At 44.7% G+C, this 20,880-nt stretch overlaps 1 protein-coding gene across 1 annotated transcript in view; it reads right to left on the bottom strand.

Annotated features, from left to right (window-relative positions):
- The window catches only part of LOC124556236, a gene marked incomplete at its 3' end in the record, with an annotated part of 825,860 nt that overhangs the window by 118,581 nt on the left and 686,399 nt on the right, over positions 1-20,880 (bottom strand). The gene's annotated exons all lie outside the window — the stretch shown is intronic.

The following is a 20,880-nucleotide window of genomic DNA, read 5'->3' as shown; positions in this document are numbered from 1 at the left end:
TCCCTCTGCTCAACAAAAAGGCTTTCGTGCTTGAGAGTGACTGACGACTGCCATTCCAGCTCGCTGCTTGCGCAGAGCGGCACCGACAACGGTCTACCGACGCTGGCACTAGAGGCTGCCCGATAATATCGGCCGACGGATTCGTCGCAGTGAATCCGATCTCCTTCGTCAGGTTTTGGAGGGATGAAGGATGTTAGGTAAGACTCTTTTCTATCAAGGAGGCTGGGATCTATTTTAACCTCTGTGGGCGGGATATGTGACACGACGCTTCTGTGCCTGGGAACGAATGCTGCACTGCGCCTTTTTCTACTAAAATAACGCCGAATGCACGTGAATGAGCTGTATCTGTTTCTAAAACAGCATGGCGAGCACCACTCACTCTTTCCTCAGTTACTGGAATATCCAAACAAGTTTTACGAATATATGAGACGAAGAGAGAATCTTTCCGATACATATTAGAGGCGACTCGTGGTGACATTGAAAAGCAAGATTACAAACACTCTGCACTACTTCAGATTTGACTGCCATTCAGCACTCATGTGACAAGCAAAGATAGATTTCAGAATAAGATACTGTGACCATCTAAAGCACTGAAACGTGGATACACATACACAACGTTTGCAAACTACCTCAAATACGAGAATCACCACCCTACTGGCATAAAAACGCAAGTAAGCCGTAATAATGATTCACAGACAGCTAATGCCCACCTACCACAACCCAAAAAAGATCCACTACAGTAACTTTAAGAATAATGATTTCAGTCCATAGATTTCGAGCTGTATCCCGATTATGATATTTTTCATCCCCAGGATGCCACAAACTCTTTCTTTCGTCGAATGAAATTATCAGTTTCTCACAGTCCATATTTCATGTGTTAGAGCATCGATATATTCGGCTGAAGAAAACAAAATGATTTATATTTAACCGATTGTCGTCCGAAGTCCGCACTTAGGGTGACGAGAACGGCTGCATTGTGACCGCGCACGTAATCGCGTATTGATTTGAAAATATCAGTCAACTTCGGCAGACGTCAGTCGTCTTCGGCCGATGTCGGTCGTTGTTGGAATCCCCCAACGGCGGTGCCACTGTGACCGCAGCGTATGAATAATCTTCAGATGATATGCGATGTCTGCCCGATCAGCGGACATGTGAGGAAGGCGGCAGCGGTTTGAGGGCAGGTGCGCGTGCAGCGAGCGAGTTGTGAACCCGGATGCTGCGGCTGCGGCTGCGAGGGCGTTGGTCCGGAGAAATCCGCGGCCCCCCACGCCCGCCCCCGCCGCGCCCCCCAGGCTACTACTCTGGCCGTTGGCCGCTCTACATTGTCCGCACGAGGCCACGTGTACTCCTCGCTCACGGAGACACGCCCACGGAGGAGCTCGCCGCTCGCTTACCTAGCGTAATATATTACACCGGAATTTCGAGCATATTTCACTGTTGCAGGTAGCTTTGGCCACAATGGTCTATTTTTCTACGTACTACCCGTCCGAATCAGTTGCCGCACGCCGGCGATATATGGGAGGTTGTGCGCCGTTGTATGCCAGTCTGCAGCCCGATGTCGCAAGCGATTCTCGATCTCCCTGACAGCTTAATCTTCTCTTTATATTTCTTACCACTGTCTCCCTCGGAACTCAGAGAGCCTGCTAGTTTAGTACTGGGAACGAACAGTGTGTGACTCGAAGAGTCGAGAATGCTCTACCACAATCTGAAAGCTGCAAGTGACGTCTCTTTATGACGAAGCAGGTCCAAATTAAATCCTCACAGGGCAAACAAGAGACCAATAATTTATCATCTTTTTCGGAAATTTCGTGTACAGTCATAGTTTCTTATTGCTTTCTAATATAACAGCAGTAGCAAAATTAGCTACATATCTTCTGTTTCCACTGCTCAAGCTTTCTTTCCTGAAGGATTAATGTAAGCAGTCATGGCGTTACAAGGCTATACGTTTGAATGACTGCACTTCTCATTAATACCAACATGAACAGTTAATAAAATAAAACAATCTTCCGAATGCTTATGTATTTCTCCAGCCAGAATTACGTGGGCAGTTATATCAGAATGTTATTATGCAAATCTAGGTATTTATTAGAAAAAAACTCCAAATTTTCGAGTGAGATAGTTTACAATGGAATGGAATCTAGCAGTGTCGTGGAACATTTTCTCAACGTTAGCTTTCCTGTGTCAGACGTATAACACGGAAAGGTAATGGATTCTGCTTAGAATCTGGCGGAAAGTATTTTGGCAAGGAAACTTCCTAACAGGTTAAAATGCTGTTCGTGAGCTGTAAACGAACTCGAACCTTTCTTGGCTAAGACGGAAACCGAAATGGAGCGTCCGATGTCCATCTTTAACAGCGTTTTAATTTACCCAGTAGTGGAATTACAGGGTACTGTAATACTCTACAAACCAGCCTTCTGCGTGTGCCTAGGGTACCCCGTAGCAGTCGTATTCGAACTCTTAGAGCAGCTCTTTACGTGCAACACGACGAGATCTATTTTGGTGTCTGATTTTAGTTAATTGAAAAATAGTTACTCAGATATCCCCCCCCCCCCCCCCGCTTAGATTGCAACCCTTTACAATATTTTTTAGAAACTAAAGGTTTAATAAATTTCGTCAATAAGTGAGAGCATATCTGCAGTCCTATCAATAGATAGGTACGTTCTCTTCCAGCGTTATGTCACACTCAACAGAAACAATTTCACCGAAAAGCCGCTGTCCAGCAACAGGTTCAGTCAGTAACGCATTAAGTTTCGTAAACTAATATATGTATACATTCTTCGGGATCTGTTCACGGGACCAGTGGGGAACCTACACCAGTAAGAGCAGACGAACTATAGCTTTTTCCGTTTATTCTTTACCATTAATCATGTCGTCCGATTGACGAAGAACGCTTTGCGTCTTAGCTACTTCTTACTTTGTACTAGTTTCTATGGGATACATGCCTTAAATAGCGAGTTATACAATATTATCCTCTGTACTGAGGAGGCGGCATGGACACTCCATTGCAATCTGAATCTGTTGGAAATATTGTGGAAATATGGAAGGAAGATCGATCGTGGTTCAATGTCTAGCCGGCAGTCTGGTCACAGAAAGCAAGCAGGTACGGACAAAGACGCGGAAGGAAATCGGCCGAACCTTTTTTGAAGGAAAATTATGAGAAATCTATACCTGGATGAACCGACTGGTATGGGATCACCATACTTCCGGAATACGATTCAATTGTAAGCTAATACGAGACCTTGCCTATTAGTATGCGTAGGCTCCAGCAGAAACGGATGAATCCTGACGCCCCTAGGTTAAAAGGCATCGATTACTAAATGTCACGAGTGGTATACCCCCCAATATAAAAGAAGACGGGGAGTACTGCGAGTCAGCATGGAAGCAGTAGCAGCAGAATAGATTTGTCAGGAAAGCTTTGTGACTTAGAACGTGGGATATTCATTGGATATCACCTGAATAACAAATCAATCAGGGACATCTAAAACCTTCTACAACTGCTCAAGTCGACAGTAGGAGATGTGATTGTGAAGTGGAAATGCTAGGTAACAACAACAAGGAGCCTACACCATGCAGACCTAGGGACCATCGAGCATTGGGATGGGTGGTTGAAAAAAAAAACCGCATGAAATAAGTGAAAGAAATCACTCGTGTGTTCGAAAGTGCTACCAGAAATCCAGATAGCATAATGATTGTGCGTAGGGAGCTAAAAAGAATGGGATACAATGGTCCATCAGCTCCTCATAAGCCCCATATTTCTGATGTCAGTGCTAAGTGATGCTTGAGGTGGCGTAAACAGCGACACCACTGGACAGTGAATGACTGGAAGTAAGTGATGTGGAGCGATAAATCACGCTATACTCCATGACGATCCTATAGAAGTGTTTGGGTTTGGCAGATGCCTAGAGGCGTTACTTGCCATCATGTGTAATGCCAACAGTTAACCACGGAGGAGGTGGTGTTAAGGTGTGGGGGTGTTTTTCGTGGTTAGACTGTGATCCCCTTATTGCGGTTAAGGGAATGATAGATTTGGAAGGATATGCACACTTTTTACAGAGTTATGTACTGCGTAAAACAAAATAGCAGTTCCGAGACTATGATTTTACCAGTATTACAATGCACCCTGTCATAAAACAGGATTTTTGAGGCAACAGTTTATGGACAGTAATACTCTTTAAATGGACTGGCCTACGTGAGTCCCGTCCTTGAACTCAATGACACACCTCTGGAATGAGTTGGAACGATGGTGTCGCTGCAGACCCCAGTGTAAAACATTGCTACAGTCTCTGGTTATGGATGTTCAGGAGAAATGGTCTGCCATTCTTCCACAGACATTCATACACTCCACTGAAAGTGCTTCCAGCAGGGTTCAAGCTACCATAAAGGCGAATGGTGGACACATCTTATCATAATGTCCACTAATAGGTGTTCGTATACTTTTGATCATACAGTGCTGTGCGGCTGGTCCCGGCGGAGGTTTGAGTCCTCCATCGGCCATGGGTGTGTGTGTATTTGTCCTTAGGATAATTTAGGTTAAGTAGTGTGTAAGCTTAGGGACTGATGACCTTAGCAGTTAAGTTCCATAAGATTTCACACACATTTGAACATTTTGATCATACAGTGTGGCTTCGTGGCTACTTTTTGGTCCCGAGATTTTCAGCTCAGTGTAGTATCGAAAACACAGATACTAGCTGTCACACATTATTATGCGACGTGCACAGAGATGCCGCAGATAAAAGTTGATCACGAAGTTCGATACAGGGTCTAAACCTTGACCTACGGTTTTACAGACGACTATTGTTTTGGAACATAAACGGTACAGCCAAACGAGCTAAACTGCTGGCTCCACCAGCGAGCGAGAGCTCGTTAGCATTGTCACTTTCATAGTAGATAGGTGCCGAGTCGCGCCTGGAGCGAGTTGCGGTCGGCCGGAATGAAAGGCGTGCCCTCCTAACGGGAAGCGCGCCGCAGCTCCAGCCTGGACACGGATCACGGCCCGCCGACTCGCTCCTCTCCAGCCAGCAACCAGCCGCCCCAGCCCTGCCCAGTGTCCTGGGGAAGGTCACGTGCGACGAGTCAAACACGTATTTGTAGAGGACCGTGGGCTGAGTCATAAATTAGAGCTCGAGCGATGTGCCGCGTTTTCATGGATGTTCACAAGGTACAGTGAAGCTCGGAGGTTGTCTCACTCTCCGTTTAGCGTAGTGCGTCAAGTGATTATCTGTACCTCGGGGACGACTGTGACGAGTGCGTAACCGATGAAGTGTTGCGGTACAGATGTTACGGACACGTGGAGACAAAAAGAAGACAGTGGGACGTAGTACCAGCTGTCGGCATGCTCGTCTCGAGTAGCACCGAAGAGGCCGTCGCGCTTAGCGTTCACAACCTACGGTCGGGTTACGGTGAATAGTGACATGCAACATCACTCTGCGAGACGACGCTGATACATAGGGCATAGAAGCACATTCAGACGCTCAGAAACAGTATAGCACAACGCTTTCTCCCTTTATCGCGAAAATATTGTTTATGATAATTTCCTACATCACGAGGATTCCAAGCGTCTACCTCTGTGTCGAGAGTCATTACACTCTTCACCCGTCCGCTCTCGCTCTCTTCACAACAATTCCTACAGCATGTTTGTAAGATAAAGTCTTCAACTGGGTTTCCTTAGAAAAATGTGTCGAAAAAATACATTTCCGGCCATTCAGAATACGAGTGAGAGGGTAATGTAACATACGCCTCTTTTGACTTACTGATTTATGCACTTATGCGTTTTCTTCACAGTTCGCAATATATCTGCCTCCACGAGGCGCTACTGCATTACAATGAAGCTGAATTCTAGAGATTATGCGGTAAAAACACGATGAACGTACTACGTAGTTTTGACTGAACGTGTGTAGGCACGTGACGCGTCTTCGTGAAAAGCGTGGGCATTCAGATGAGTGAGAATGTGGAACCGTTAGTTGAGAGACTCAGTATCAGGTCGACTTTCTTTGGAGCATTCTTTTGGAACAGACTTTAATCCCGGCAGATAGTTTAAACGGACGTTAACGGGTGTGCGGTGAAACGATGGTTTATTTTACGTAACGTCCTTCTACTAGACACTGAACCGAAGATTTCTTGCTCGTCTAAGGAGTTGAATAACATTCAGTCAAACATACTGACAAGATTATCCGCTAATAGTGAAACTCTTCGTGGTCCTCGTACAGTCGCCCATTACTGACTCATAAAAATTATTCTTTGCCATTACGCATGTTAATTGCAGATCCTATTTAACTTGTTACTTCCCTTCACTGTAAAGCAGGAATGCGACTTGTGCTGTCTGCGACAATCCCCTCATTTCCATCCGTATAATTTGACAATGCAAACACGTTTACTAAACAAGTGATAAGTTCATAAAATGTTGCTACCCATTTCAGCACGTTCTTCTAAATTTTTATTAGAAAATCCTTTTCCATTAGATTAAACCATAATACACCTAATGAATTAATAGTGCTACGTACAGATATATGTTACTGTCCTCCCTGTTAATTCTTAGGAAACTTACGTGGTATTAGATTGTATTTCTGTTTACTTAAAACCATAATTCGTCTCTCTTAGCGAGGTAATAAGAAAAGGAGATAAATTAGACAAAAATCTTGAAGGTGCTTCTAAGGAATCAGCAGAAGTAGCCCAAGGAAATCGCATCTATAAGAGGATTTTTTTTTTTCATCCTCCGATTGGTTCTGAAATTAAAACTGCAGTGGAAATCCAGTGAAGCTTGTTTCTAATATGCTTGTCGATCGCATCACGTTGCACTTTTCAGTTCCGAGATCACAGTGAGCACGTAAAGATGCTTACAACAACAGAGTCTCCCGCCAACTGCGAAGTGCCTGCTAGGGATTCCACCGGATTTCAGGCAGCCCACATAACGTAGCTGTCATGGGTTTCCTTCTTCATTAAAGTGCTCGGCCGCATACTTCAGATTCAACAACAACGATCCTGCAGCGTTTTCGATGGGAAATGTTTGATAACCGACCACACATCTCGGACTTGGCTCCCTCTGAGTTTCATCTCTTCGCTCACGTGAACCGCCGGCTATGAGGACAACATTTTGGCACACACAGCGAGCTACAGACCAGAGTGGGCAATTGGCGGAAAGCACAGGTGGCTGCCTTCTATGACGAGGGTGTTGGATACTTAGTATCGCACTACGACTAATATCTATGCAGGGGCACCTATTATGCCGAAAAGTAGCTGAAAGGTGTAGCTGACAGTTTCAAACAAAAGATTTCTGATTTTCTGTGTGTTCTCTATTTCGCAAACAATCGGTAGTCGAAAATATAACCCTCGTATGACTGGGATTGGAGCTTCGGCTACCATTTATATTAGTCCAACAGGTTAAAACAGTCAGTCACTATTATGGGAAGGAATTTACCTCTGTCAACGAATGGGACCAGAGGTTGTGGGTGGCCGCAGTCAGCTAGAAGCGCGGGAATCTGCACGGTGATGACTCGTCTGGCCTTCAGATAACAACCCTCTCGAATACGAGTGCGTCCGGCCACCGTCTCACCATGTAACATAGAGCTATTCCTAGTAGCTTCAGATAACAACCCTCTCGAATACGAGTGCGTCCGGCCACCGTCTCACCATGTAACATAGAGCTATTCCTAGTAGCTTCAGATAACAACCCTCTCGAATACGAGTGCGTCCGGCCACCGTCTCACCATGTAACATAGAGCTATTCCTAGTAGCTTCAGATAACAACCCTCTCGAATACGAGTGCGTCCGGCCACCGTCTCACCATGTAACATAGAGCTATTCCTAGTAGCTTCAGATAACAACCCTCTCGAATACGAGTGCGTCCGGCCACCGTCTCACCATGTAACATAGAGCTATTCCTAGTAGCTTCAGATAACAACCCTCTCGAATACGAGTGCGTCCGGCCACCGTCTCACCATGTAACATAGAGCTATTCCTAGTAGCTTCAGATAACAACCCTCTCGAATACGAGTGCGTCCGGCCACCGTCTCACCATGTAACATAGAGCTATTCCTAGTAGCTTCAGATAACAACCCTCTCGAATACGAGTGCGTCCGGCCACCGTCTCACCATGTAACATAGAGCTATTCCTAGTAGCTTCAGATAACAACCCTCTCGAATACGAGTGCGTCCGGCCACCGTCTCACCATGTAACATAGAGCTATTCCTAGTAGCTTCAGATAACAACCCTCTCGAATACGAGTGCGTCCGGCCACCGTCTCACCATGTAACATAGAGCTATTCCTAGTAGCTTCAGATAACAACCCTCTCGAATACGAGTGCGTCCGGCCACCGTCTCACCATGTAACATAGAGCTATTCCTAGTAGCTTCAGATAACAACCCTCTCGAATACGAGTGCGTCCGGCCACCGTCTCACCATGTAACATAGAGCTATTCCTAGTAGCTTCAGATAACAACCCTCTCGAATACGAGTGCGTCCGGCCACCGTCTCACCATGTAACATAGAGCTATTCCTAGTAGCTTCAGATAACAACCCTCTCGAATACGAGTGCGTCCGGCCACCGTCTCACCATGTAACATAGAGCTATTCCTAGTAGCTTCAGATAACAACCCTCTCGAATACGAGTGCGTCCGGCCACCGTCTCACCATGTAACATAGAGCTATTCCTAGTAGCTTCAGATAACAACCCTCTCGAATACGAGTGCGTCCGGCCACCGTCTCACCATGTAACATAGAGCTATTCCTAGTAGCTTCAGATAACAACCCTCTCGAATACGAGTGCGTCCGGCCACCGTCTCACCATGTAACATAGAGCTATTCCTAGTAGCTTCAGATAACAACCCTCTCGAATACGAGTGCGTCCGGCCACCGTCTCACCATGTAACATAGAGCTATTCCTAGTAGCTTCAGATAACAACCCTCTCGAATACGAGTGCGTCCGGCCACCGTCTCACCATGTAACATAGAGCTATTCCTAGTAGCTTCAGATAACAACCCTCTCGAATACGAGTGCGTCCGGCCACCGTCTCACCATGTAACATAGAGCTATTCCTAGTAGCTTCAGATAACAACCCTCTCGAATACGAGTGCGTCCGGCCACCGTCTCACCATGTAACATAGAGCTATTCCTAGTAGCTACTAATAGCAAAGGATAGTGCACGGACGTAACACAGCCAACGGCTACAGACATCATCAAATATTTATTACTCCTTGAAGTAGAGGCGTAAAACATTACTAATTCAAACGAGAAGAATAACATGAAGAAATTTTAAGTAAATAGTCATAAGTCAGAGCAATTATTCACAAAAAGTGAAAATAACATTCTGACGGTCTTGCGTGCGAAGCGTCAACGATATTAGTCTCCCTATCCAAATCCATACTCTCCGCCAAATTTACAGTCTACTTCGCAAGCCATCACACGACGTATGGCGAAGGGTACTTCTTTTACCACTTCCATTCCCAGTTCTTAAACGATACGCGGAAAGAAAGACTATCGGCAATTCTCCGTAACAGCTCGAATTTCCCTCATTTTACTGCCACAGTTATTTCACGAGATATACATATGCGAGGATGTAATATATTGCTTGAGTACTCATGAAAAATGCACTCTCCTAATTTTATCAGCAAACAACTCCGTAACGCACAATGCGTGTCTTGTAGCGTCCACACCTGGACCTTGGTAAGCATCTCTTTGACGATCTATCGTTTACCAAACGATCCAGTGACGAAATGTGTGAGGCCACCCTGGTGTTGGTTCAGCTGTGAGTGTTCCTTCGCATTTCCACTTAACGCTCAAGTCACCAGCAGTCGACTTGGGCAGCTTTAGAAGGAATTAAATGTCTCTGACGGATTTATTACTCAGGTGACATCTAATGACCAGTCCATGTTCCAAGTCACTGACATCTCCTGACCGACCCATTCCACTGTCAACGTTTCTCTCGTGGCAACGCAATACCCTCCCCCTCGTTTTTACTGGCTTTCATGTCCGGATATTTTTGATCAGAAAGTGTACAAAGCGTCATCTGTGAAAAGCCTCATGGAATTTTAGATGTTACAGATTGTTTATTACAAACTTTACGGTGATGGTTCCATAACAGTCCCTTTAGGCACATCCAATACTAATTTCAAATCTGACAGTTTCTTCTTGTTAAGAAAAGCATAATGTGTGGCATTTTCTAGGGAGTCTTCAATCCTGTAGCACAATTGATATTTTCTTTACTTGACAACAACGTGGAACTATATCGAATACCTCCAGGACGTCATGTAATAGAGCATGAACCGGAGCACAGGAATCTATTGTCTTCCGATTATGACAAAGGAGATATTTCGGTCTGCTAAGAATGTTTGTATAAAACGTGTTCCATAGTCATAAAATAAGCTGACGTTAGGGATATGTTTGTCTATAGCTACGCACAGCTGTCTGTCGGCATTTCATAAAAACAGAAGTGATATTTATCTATTTCCACTCTGGGACTCGCATTCGGGAGGAGGACGGGTCAAACCCGCGTCCGCTCATCCAGATTTAGGTTTTCCGTTATTTCCCTAGGTTGCTCCAGGCAAATTCCGGGATGATTCCTTTGAAAGGCAGGGCAGATTTCCTTCTCCATCCTTGACACAATCCGAACTTGTGCTCCGTCGACCTCGATGTCGACGGGTCGTTGCACCCAATCTTACTTCCTACCTTCTAATTCCAATCTCCTGTAACGCCACGTTCGTCCAGTGAACCACGTTAAGCTGTTGTTAAAAGGAGAACAAGCTCTTTTTATGAAAACTGTAGAGATACACTATGTGATCAAAAGTATCCGGACACCCCCCAAAAACATACGTTTTTCATATTAGGTACATTGTGCTGCCACCTATGCCAGGTACTCCATATCAGCTACCTCAGTAGTCATTAGACATCGTGAGAGAGCAGAATGGGACGCTCCGCGGAACTCACGGACTTCGAACGAGGTCAAGTGATTGGGTGTCACTTGTGTCATACGTCTGTACGTGAGATTTCCACACTCCTAAACATTCCCAATGTGATAGTGAAGTGGAAACCTGAAGGGACACGTACAGCACAAAAGCGTACGGGCCAACCTCGTTTGATGACTGACAGAGGCCGCCGACAGTTGAAGAGGGTTGTAATGTCTAATAGGCAGACATCTATCCAGATCATCATACAGGAATTCCAAACTGTATCAAGATTCACTGCAAGTACTATGACACTTAGGCGGGAGGTGAGAAAACTTGGAGTTCATGGTCGAGCGGCTGCTCATAAGCCTCACATCACGCCGGTAAGCCGGCCGGAGTGGCCGAGCGGTTAAAGGCGCTACAGTCTGGAACCGCACAACCGCTACGGTCGCAGGTTCGAATCCTGCCTCGGGCATGAATGTGAGTGATGTCCTTAGGTTAGTTAGGTTTAAATAGTTCTAAGTTCTAGGGGACTTACGACCACAGCAGTTGAGTCCCATAGTGCTCAGAGCCATTTGAACCATTTCACGCCGGTAAATGCCAAACGACGCCTCGCTTGATGTCATGGAGGGGCCTGCTCCCCTTGTTGTTTTCGCGGCACTATTACAGCACAGGCCTACATTGATGTTTTAAGTACCTTCTTGCTTCCCACAGTTAAAGAGCAATTCGGGAATGGCGATTGCATCTTCCAACACGATTAAGCGCCTTTTCATAATGCACGGCCTGCGGCGGAGTGGTACACGACAGTAACAACCTTGTAATAGACTGGCCTGCACAGAGTCCTATCGTGAATACTATAGAACACCTTTGGGATGTTTTGGAACGCCGACTTCGTTCCAGGCCTTAGCGACCGACATCGATACCTCTCCTCAGTGCAGCACACCCTAAAGAATGGAGTGCTTTTCCCCAAGAAACCTTCCAGCACGTGATTGGACGTATGCCTGCGAGGATGAAGCTGTCATCAAGGCTAAGGGTGGCCAACACCATATTGAATTCCAGTATTACCGATGGAGGGCGCCACGTACCTGTAAGTCATTTTCAGCCAGGTGTCCGGATACTTTTGATCACATAGTGTATCACACCAGGAAAGAAAGACTCTCCTATGTAACGACGAATACGTAGAAACTGCACGTTCGTTTGGGACGGTCACCTCACACATCGCAGTGCACGCTACTTGAGGTCTGTGACATTTTTCCCGACAGTTCGACTGGGCCCGAGACTTGTTTGCTGTCGGACGCTGCGCTCTCTCCGGTGCTGCTGGAGCGCTAAGTGCGTGGACTACCAGAAGCACGAGCAGCGACACTTTAAAGGTCGTGTTAAATTGTACGCCTTTGATGACTACTCTCCATCCACGGCGCCGCATGTGTCCTGAAAAGCTGCTACAATGCCGCTGTTACTGTAGCCACTGTTTTTATTCATTGCAGTGGCAAAGTATATGGGTCCTTGTACTCACCCCGCATGACTTAAAATGAAAACCAAATAAAAAAAACCAAACCGACTTTTCCCTCTTGCTGAGGACCACCAGCTGTTAACTTAAAGTACACTTTCTCACGATACTCAGTGACCTTAAATACGGGTAACGTAGCGAAGCGAGACAAAGCTCGGATTTTAGAGGCAGCCCTTCTTCAGGCTTTTTGGTTCATGATGACACGCGACATGCAACGTTGGGGAACTGACGTCAGGCTAAGCGCGGAAGCACTTCTAAATAACCCCTCCGTAACAAATAAATAAAATGCGCTCGGTGTGAAACAAAGGGAATTACGTAAACAGCGGGGGCGCGTGGTTGGAGTCCCTTCACCGAGGCTGAAATACGCCCCTTAGGCACGCATAAGTAGCGGCAATTAACGCAGGACGGCCTCTGCTAAATACAGGCCGGCAATAATTCCACAAAAACGTGTATGCTGATTAGATTCATAAATCCTCATGTTCACACAGTGCAAGTCCAATTTTACCTTCTTAGCACGAGAGATGAATGGCAGGAAAGAAACCTATTGCGACTGCGTGTTTCAGGAACACTGGACTTCCTTCACTTCACTCTGTTGTGAGAGGGCGATAAGTTAAGAGACATAGGACGTAATTATAAGCAGATGACGAAGCTGGTGCGTCGCTCACAGATGGTGCGAATAAGGAAATGAAAGGTTAAGAAACTCTCGTCCTTTTATTTGTTCATGTGATTCTGTACTGTATTATTTGAATTAGTGACCCCTCTCTCTCCCTCTCACTCTAATTTCTCTCTCTTTCTCTCTATCCTCCACTTTGTCTAATATTTATGTCATTCATTAGTTGTCAATTTATAACCTAGAAGCTGTTTCTTCACTGAGTGTCGGAGTGAGGCGTACAGTTCAACTAACTAAGAAGTGATATTAGCAGAAAACTCATTTTCTAACCTATCTTCCTCTACAGTAGGGGAGAGTGTTGAACCGTGGAACAACTGTCAGACTTTCGCCCTGTAATAGAAGTTGATTGTATTTTCTTATTTCATTTTTAGATGATAGCATTCAATTTGGTTTGGTGTAATCTTTTACTGGAATTATAAAAATTGCTCCGGAGAATTAAGGTTTTCCAAATGCGAAAGAGTATTCCAAGGTATAACACGGTCATGTGCCTATGAAAAAATATTCGACTGAAATTTAAAAGTGTTGCAATAGAGACGCTCTTCTCATTACTGTATTTATATCTGTTGTATTATTAATGTACTTGCTTTAAATGTGGTAAGGGCCTTGTCGACCATACGACTGCCCTACGACACTCTTCCATTTCTTTCTGTTGAGTGCACCGTTTATTCATTTGGTGTTGATGCTCATCCTCTGTGACCTCCCTGATGATGTCTCGCCACCTCATTCTAGATATTCCTCTTCATCCCGTTCCATCTATTGTCCTGCAGAATACTGTTCTAGGTGTTCTATTCTCATGGCCTGCCCAGTCCAACCTTTAGTTGTTTAGCACTTCGTGTCTGCAATGCTCTCGTAATTCTTCATTTCCTCTTCTCTTCTCTTTCTTGTTATTTTCATCATATAGAGGTCCGAAAATTTTCCTTAGTGTTTTTCTTTCGACGAGTAACGGTTTTTCTTCGTCTTTCTTCCTAAATGTTAATGCTTCACATCTGTGTCATGTTACTGGTATGATAGTCGACTGACACAAGCGGATTTTGAAGTTAGTACTAATTGATATTTTATTTAAGATTTTGATCAGTGTAAAATGGGTTTTGTTCCCTGTTGTTAGACTGTTATCTATTTCTATATCCGTTCTATCGTAGGTACTAAAAAGACTCCCTAAGTACTTGAAGAAGCCGACTGTCTTGAAAATGAATAGCCATAGATGAAGTATTACTTCGCTAAACACCAATAATCAGGAAGTAAATCAAATGAAGTATAAGTATTATCGAAACTCAGTTACAAGTTAAACATATTTTAAAATAGAAGCCAACGCAAACTAACACAAATTTCCATTTTTAAGAGAGGGAAAGTTGTTTAGACAACAAAGAAACCCTCGTTAATTATGTTTACTCACCATAAAATTCTTCCAACTAATTTTAATATATTATACAACAATTAAATGCGCAGAACTCAGTTTCATCGGAAGAATCTTAAGGAAATGTAACTCATCCACGATAGAAGTGGGTTATAAGGCGCTTGTTTGCCGATTCTTGAGTATTGTTCTCTATCTGGGATCTCTATCAGGTAGGACTGATAGAGGAGACAGAAGATCCAACGAAGAGTGGCGCGTTTTGTCAGTGGATCGTTTAGCTGTCGAGAGAGCGTTGGGGAGAAGCTAAACAAACTCCACTGGCAGGCGTTAGAAGAGAGGCGTCGTGTATCACGGAGAGATCTACTACCGAAATTTCGGGACAACTCTTTTCAGGAGGAGTCGGACAACATATTACTTCCCCCCACATACATCTCGCGTATTGACCACGAGGAGAATATTCGAGAAATAGAGCCAATACAGAGGCTTACTGATAATAATTCTTCCCACGCTCTATTCGCGAGTGGAACGGGGTTGGGGGGATCGGATCGTGATATCGAAATTACCCTCCGCCACACACCATATGATGTAGACGTGAACTCAAAATTTTACAAAATTCTGTACAAAACGCAACGGCGTGTGTCACAACAGAAACGGTAGAAAATGCCGTTATGGCGCTATCTACTGTGCTTTCCTTCATGTGATTCTAAAATGGCTCGCTAGATTGAAACGTAGGCCAGGAAACAGCATGTATTCCTCGGTGCACTATCCGCAATGCGTAACACTCTCCTATATTAGAGATCCCTATCGGAACTTACTATCGATGAATGATGAAAAAAGAATCAGCAACTATCGAAACCCGGAAGAAAAATAGTCCATTTCCCATTTGACGGTCTAAAGAAACTTGAAATACCGCTTTTTCTATGTGACTGCCTCAACTGATGTTAACAGATTGCAAAATTTACCGTTAATGAACGTTATCACGACTCAGCGGTACGTCCACGTTGCTGTTTACATCGAGATGATCGATTTCATTGTATTAATTATCACATCAAAAGATTAAGAAGCCACAATGTTCGATTTCTGATTGAAGATTTTCATTGTTGTCTTATAAGGATGAGAAGTGTGTGGTACGAGAGACTGATGGTTACGATAGCGCTCGGGTAAGATTGCCTCGACGCAGAGTACCGGAAGAGCAGAGGACTGGAGGATGAATCATTCTCCTGAGTGTACCCGGCAGCGGTCATCAACTACCAATGTGGGCCGCCTGTGATGTTCCTCGTATAGGTCTTATTATCATTTTCGTTGTGGATTTTACGGACGCAGTTCCAGCTGTCGAGCAGCCCCTGGAGATCAAAATACGATTCCGGTCGCCTCACACGAGCCACGTCACATCGCTTTAAAAACGAGTTTTACTATAAAGATGTCAGATAGCCGTGACAAAATTCTGGTGCATGAATATGTATTGCACCTGAATGAAACTGTCACCGGCTCTAAGCCCGTGTCTATAAATAAGTAAATAAAAGATCACTGAAGGAGGACAGTGTTCACCGTAAATCATGCGCATTAGAGAGGAACAGCGGGCTGCCCTCGCGAGTAATTCAGAAGACGCACAGCCGCATCGGGCGTTGCGCCTGCCAACCACTTTCTAACTATACTTCACTGCCGACTCGCTACGCAGCGGTCTTATCAGCGCTATGCGTATCAGCCCTCGCCACATGCAAAACACAGCGCACTTTGTTATCGCGAGCGCAAACAGCGCCGCTCTTGCCGCATTTGGTTTTGCAAGAGCGGCCCAGTTGAGAAGCTGACCTTCGGCACTGTAGCATACAGTACACCCCGACGCGAAACGCGCCGTCCTTAGGATCACTGACCGCTTAACTTCAGTGCCTTGACGTGCACAGCATGTCTATAGGGTAGAAAAACGCCTTATGTGCCAGAGATGTTGACAAATGACATAGTCTAGACCGATTGTAACTCACATTATGGTTTAGTGTCTTTCACCGTAGTTCCTGCAATATGTCATTCGTGTCGATTGACGTAATAACGATGTGACTAACGAGAGGCTGAATCACGCTAAACTCGTTGAAGGCCTTCCAGCATTTTACCGACTATGTTCGATGTTGTGCAGAAAAAAAAAATAGCTCTGAGCGCTATGGGACTTAACATCTGAGGTCATCAGTCCCCTAGACTTAGAACTACTTAAACCTAACTAACCTAAGGACACCACACACATCCATGCCCGAGGCAGGATTCGAACCTGCGACCGTAGCAGTCGCGCTGTTCCGGACTGAAGCGCCTAGAACCGCTCGGCCACAGCGGCCGGCTGTTGTGCAGAAAGTAAGACGACATTATATTGCGAATGCCAAGCATTGTATACCCTTTCTAACCAGCATAGACCAGTTCACTGCTGTCTATATACGTGCTGCATGCAGAGAATCTTGTGAAACCAATATAGACTCAAATCTCTTGATGGCAGAATTCAGGAAGTACTAAAGGCAACTGCTTCCCCGATAAATTCATTGTGTGTATATTATTGAAAAATAATTTTGGTGTATATCTAAAATGTCCACCACTCGTGGTCTCGCGGTAGCATTCTGGCTTCCCGAGCACGGGGTCCCAGGTTCGATTCCCCGCGGGACCAGGAATTATCACCTGCCACGAGATGACTGGGTGTTGTTGTGTCGTCTTCATTGTCATCGTTCATCATTATTACAGTCGGAGGAAGGCAACTGCAAACCACCTCCATTAGGACCTTGCCTAGTACGGCAGTGCCGGTTTCCCGCATCGTCCCCCTACGCTCTGTCAAGAAGCATGGGACTTCATTTCCATGTGAAATAAAATTCTTTCTCTGTATTTTCTTAAAATCCTACAGTTACAGTTAACTTTCGACGTTTGATGAGTAGGAATTACAAAGACAGAGTAGAGAAAGTAAATACATGATAATTTCTGCCTCGAGTACACATGAGAGAGGAAGTAAAGAAAGACGTGATAACTTCTCATCTCCATTAGGCGAGGGAGAGGAAGGTAGAAAATATATAATTAACCCTGAAGCATCGTTCTGCAAGAGAAAAGTCATTAAAATGATTTTTTAAAATGTCAATCGTTTAATTCAAAACGTCCATGTCCGAGACTCGAACCTGCAGTGATTTTTAATCCGATTCTCCCAGTACACTTGCTGATAATTGAGAGAAAGGGTTGAAATTTGAATTCTCGTCATTTGTCAGTTGGTCGGTTCACAGCAGTACTTGTGTAAGTGAAGTTCCACGTCATTTTTTAATTCATTAATTTCACTTCAATTTCTAATGTCCCACACTTCTTAATTAACTTTTGTAATATGAATCGTCATCATCAGGAGCGACATCTTCATCTGAACCGAATCTGCGTAACGTAACTACTGTAAGCCAGGTTAAGGAAGACGGTGATTTGGTGGGCTGAGTCTGTGCACTTACAGTGAATCCGTTAAGGAAGCCGAATAGAAGACAGTAACGCGACCTTTTCTGGAATGCTGCTTATGCAGTGATAGGAGTTTTTATTAACCTGACCTGCCAGAATACGTCAATGGAATTCATGGACTGCAATCGCGGCAGTTGGGTATAGCCTATACGAATATGTAACACATATGCTAGGAACCAAAACGGGAACAGTTGGAAGAAAGTTGTTCTCATATACCATGTAGCATACATTTTTAGATCCGGCATTCGAAATGTGTCGTACAAAATTTCCAGTCTGCTTCATGTATCTCGCGAGGGAACTTTAGAATCAAGTAAGAGGTCACGGGTGCATACGCAAGCATACAGACCGTCCATGTACTGCCGTTTCATATGTGAATGTTATAAGACAAGTACAGATAATACTTGCGTCCTCCGCCACGCGTAGTACATCGGCTTGTATGTATGTATGTAGACATCCACGCTTTCCCCAGTACGGAGACATTTTTTTCAGAAACACTGCGCCACCATCATCTCACTAACGGCAAATATCTTGACACCAGGTACACAAAGAGCTGTGTCACAGTTCTGCGAATGTACAACAACTACTACCGGCTTACTAGCGACAATGTAATTCAGTTCAGTTTATTGCTACGAATTTTTGACCTGTTATCTGGGAACTCTGAACAGGTCGTTCATGATGATGACATACCATGTTTTATATTACGTATGTAGTAGTAAACCATGTTAACAGCAACCATTGGTAATATTAATGTAGAAATAAAACAGAACATTTGCAAAATAAAAATCAGTTAAAGAATAATATTAAATAAAGGGAAACAACGCAAGTTCCAAGTGAATAACTCCCATCTTAGAATGAGATTTTCACTCTGCAGCGTAGTGTGCGCTGATATGAAACTTCCTGGCACATTAAAACTGTGTGCCCGACCGAGACTCGAACTCGGGACCTTTACCTTTCGCGGGCAAGTGCTCTACCATCTGAGCTACCGAAGCACGACTCACGCCCGGTACTCACAGCTTTACTTCTGCCAGTATCTCGTCTCCTACCTTCCAAACTTTACAGAAGCTCTCCTGCGAACCTAGCAGAACTAGCACTCCTGAAAGAAAGGATATAGCGGAGACATGGCTCAGCCACAGCCTGGGGGATGTTTCCAGAATGAGATTTTCACTCTGCAGCGGGGTGTGCGCTGATATGAAACTTCCTGGCAGATTAAAACTGTGTGCCGGACCGAGACTCGAACTCGGGACCTTTGCCTTTCGCGGGCAAGTGCTCTACCATCTGAGCTACCGAAGCACGACTCACGCCCGGTACTCACAGTACCGGGCAAGTGCTCTACCATCTGAGCTACCGAAGCATGACTCACGCCCGGTACTCACAGTACCGGGCGTGAGTCGTGCTTCGGTAGCTCAGATGGTAGAGCACTTGCCCGCGAAAGGCAAAGGTTCCGAGTTCGAGTCTCGGTCGGGCACACAGTTTTAATCTGCCAGGAAGTTTCAACTTCCATCTTACATTACTAGATATGTTACTGGCAGCCTCGGAAGAACTCGAGCTTTGCCGACTAACTAAAACTACACCTACTTCTGAATCTATGGTTGCTATACTATTTTACATCATCCATACTGGTATGTGCATCCCTCCGCAATTCCCGAGCTTACGCATACCCTTGTGGGTGACCATAGCATTCTTTCTGTCCTTTTTATTTTCTAAAGATTCTCTTAATTAAATTTGTATGTGCATATCATTGTCTATAATTGAGGAAACGCTTCTTGTGACCTGTTGACATTATTTTGATATTCAGAGCGTCCAGTTGATCTTATAGACTGAACGTGAAGCAGTTGCCTTTTAGATATCCGATGTGCTATCATACTGACTTTCGTTCTCTAGTTTTGGTACTCAGAATTGTTTGCAGATCGCAGTATAATTGTCTGCAGTCTTTCTCTACCTGATAAATGGAGCATCTGAGATCGATATGATCAGCGAAATCTTCCTTTCCACATTCACAGATTGTTGTGTTACATCACACTCTATGCAGATGTTTGGGATATGGACCGTGACCTGTTAGTAGGTGCACTATACCTCGAGCAGGGGCAATGCCGCACAGTTTGAGCCTCCTCCTGATGCTTGGGAATTTGCTGCAAACACTCCTTGCAGTGCTCCTAGTGTCTCAGTCAGACTGCCATTCACCTAACTTCCAGGCTCGAAAAATTTGTTTTAACAGTAATATGAGTTCCCGTGAACTCGTACACACGGTCATATTACTAACGCCCAAACCAAAACAGGGCTGCCGTGTGACGTACCAAGATATTCGTTGGACATAGCCCTAGGATTACCAGTAAACCCCTCTACAGGTGTAGTGAGACGTACAAGAGGGATTCCTCGACTATTCATGACCGCTTTGTAGCTAGGAGCAGATCAGCTGCAGCATCGTACTTCGTACTCGGTGGAGTGGGGGGAGGGGGGGGGGGGCGTGGGGCAAATGGCCGTCTCGTCACTTTTCCATGATTTCACCATACATTGTCAAATGAATGCGTAAAATAAGTCTATGGGCTGCTACTCTTCCCAGCCTTCCCCATCTGGGATAGTGCTTCGTCTCTATGTACTCGAAAAACGGAACCATTCTTCTTCTGCAGCCAGAATCCACATTCGCGAAAGGTCTGTATAGAAGCTATTGTTGTTGGTCATGCTCAGAGTAGTTGCCATAGTTAACGATAGAATGATGCTCTCGTTGCATCAGAGATTCTCTAGTGTTCATCGGACTCTAATCAGCATTTCTGCTTCCTTGCGAACGTGGTACATATTTTCACAAAAAATAAGTCTCAGCAAATAAGTTTTAAACGACAAAATACACAAAACTATTTAAACGACGTCATGTTCACTTTTAGCTATCACTGTTTTCTTGTGCTGTTAAAGTTTGGGCTTTTCTGTCACTTTCAAGCATACGGTTCGATGTTATATTACGGCACAGAAATAGGTTAAAATAATTTTCTTGTAGGGCTGTGTCATTCTTGATTGTAATATAGTCAAT

This window comes from Schistocerca americana, chromosome X (assembly GCF_021461395.2).
Source record: "Schistocerca americana isolate TAMUIC-IGC-003095 chromosome X, iqSchAmer2.1, whole genome shotgun sequence".
NCBI classification, from domain to species: Eukaryota; Metazoa; Arthropoda; class Insecta; order Orthoptera; family Acrididae; genus Schistocerca; species Schistocerca americana.
The sequence above is the reverse complement of the archived record's forward strand: the minus strand, read 5'-3'. Positions and strand labels throughout refer to the sequence as shown.